Below are 2,639 nucleotides of genomic sequence, written 5' to 3' on the forward strand. Positions count from 1 at the left end.
TGTCAAAATCTTTCAAATCTCAGTCAAAATCTCAAAATCTTTAATCTTATTCACAATCTTCAAAATCTGAAAATTTCATTCAAAATGTCATTCAAAATCTCAAAATCATAAAATCTTGAACAAGATATCAAGATATTTAAAATCTCAACGTCTGGCACTGGAAAATTAATGATAATTGGAGTGGTTTGTATACCGTATGGGATAATAATGAAGAACAGCAGCAATTTTATTTCAGTTTCAGATAAAATTTCAGTGTCGCTTTTCAAAGGGGTTTTCTTTCCAAAATGGTAAAGTGTGGTTCGCTCCGTTACCACTGTTTCACTTTTGAACACGCTTCTTGTCTAGAAAACTACAGCCTCAGTTATTTATTTTTTTATCGGAAACTTATAAAACTTTCGTTACTGGCCATGGAAACGTCAGGCCCTTTTACGAATGCCATATGCAATTCTAACTAACAGGGATGGAAACAATAGAAAACCTTAAGAGTCATCGTTATTAACTTCTGACACGTGATATTATCATTTAGAAACGACTAGTCATTGCTAAACTGCGTTGCCCGGTGTTTCAAAGAGAGTGGAAACACTAAATAGTCGGCGAACTCGCCCTATTATCTGGGAACAGTAATTCTCAACACTTATAACAGAATGACGTGGAAAGAATTTTGTTAAAACTAATCACGTGGCGCGCTGTTCTCTGTCATCTCGCAAGACCCGAAGTGCGTCGTATTTCTGCTAGCTAGCCAAAGCTACAGAAAATATTGAACTACCTAGTCTTAAATAACTGAAAAATTAGCAATAAGATAAGCTAAAGCAGCGTCTGATTCACGATGACTTCGAACAAGCGAAAACCATACTTTTTGGCACCTCCCTCCAGCCCCGTATTAAACCTAGAATAAAGTTATGTGAATAAAAGCGCGAAAGCGATTCCCATTCGAATTACATTTAACAGGATTTCACTGCAAAAATATGTTCTTCAAGAAACACATCCTAACGCTCCGGATGTCCCAAAAGGTGAACTTTCTTCGTCGTAGAAAGTAAAATTATAACGTCATAAAGTAGACTAAAGAAAGCACTTCAAAGCAGCGAAAAAGCATTAGTGAAAGCTTCCACCTGAACATTTAATAAATTCTAACGTGTGGATTCAGAACTAGACCATAGAACACACGAGGAATGTGAGACGACTGTAAATCGAAGCGGAAATAGCTAGGTTACGTGGAGAAATCGGAACTGTATATTTCTGGAAGATACTGAGTGGTGGGTTTGAAATTTCACCCATGCGCAGAGGGAAAAAATTCGAATTTCACTCACAAGGTTTGGGCTACAAGTCATATTTTTTCTCTGCTGAACGGGCGAACAAGCGAAATGCCTTGTGGAACGTAAAGGCCTATCTAGACTGACACATTTTGCGCGTTCGCATATTCGCTTTCTTTGTTTGCAAGACTGCGCTACTGTCCACATTGGGTTTTCGCTAATTTGCGTCTTCACCTCGCCAAGAAACAAATTTCTTGCGATTAGACTAAGAATTTTGCTCCTTCGCGAGAAAAGCACCAATCACTGACGAGAGGAAGGGTGGGGTGTGGAGGGCGTCGATAAGTTTCGTATATTTGTCACATTTTCACAATGGCGGAAGCAGCTTTAAACTCAGAGACTCAGTAGAGTCAGTGTTAGTACATATGGACAACAAATATGTTGCAGTGATTGCTCAGATTTTATTGGCTGTCAAAATAATAAAAGCGAAGTATTTGCGTGTATCTGAACAGTAGCGCAAATGTCTTTCATGATCTGTTGAGAAGATGTGAATTGACGAAGGCGTGAACACTCCATGCTGTCATCCACCCGTTCCTTTGTTTATTTTATTTCTATTTGTCCCACATGTTTACCAATAATCCAAAATTAAACTATAGTTAAATGAAATAATAGAACTACTTCTTACCCAATTTTTTAGAACATCATGCGTGTAACCTTTCTCCATCACAAGTGGTTCTATCTTCGTTTGACTAATTAAGTCCTCCAAATTGTCGATATAAGCGAAATTTTCTAGATAAAATTCTGATTTCAAAAAACAGCCCAAGTAGCAGAGGAAGAAAGTGAGCGACATGAACCATGTGAATAGAAGAATTTTGACACTTGGATGATCTTCCCAAGTGTTCAGAGCTAAAATGGTAAAATTGGCATTATTCGCAAAACTGATTCAATATCATGACGGTCGTAAACAACTTGTACTACTGCGAGTCACAATGACGTCACGGAACTACTTTTAAATTACCAGCTTAGGCACACTACTACCTTTAAACGTACATTTCTGCTAAATAAAGGCTCATTAGCGCTCTTATATTGGAGGCTATTGAAATTGTCTAAAAAAATATGATTAGGCTGATATTTCTTACTCCACATCTTTGCCAACTTCCTCGTTTTAGGGGTTCGTACCTTCGTGACTAAATATTTTAGACCTCATGTTCTTCGAAACTTTTCACTGAGAACACACCCTTTTATTTATGACATACTTATCAGAAACACCCTGTATAAAGCCTAAACCCTCATTTTTACGCTGCAAAATACAATGAAAGGTAATGCTTAGTTCTGGTTCTTCCATTGATGTTTTATTTGTTCGATATGTTCCGAAAAGTAAACACTCAAGGC

This window comes from Phalangium opilio, unplaced genomic scaffold, assembly GCF_054372755.1.
Source record: "Phalangium opilio isolate 3A_F unplaced genomic scaffold, DU_Popi_V2 ptg000352l_1, whole genome shotgun sequence".
In the NCBI taxonomy this organism is placed as follows: domain Eukaryota; kingdom Metazoa; phylum Arthropoda; class Arachnida; order Opiliones; family Phalangiidae; genus Phalangium; species Phalangium opilio.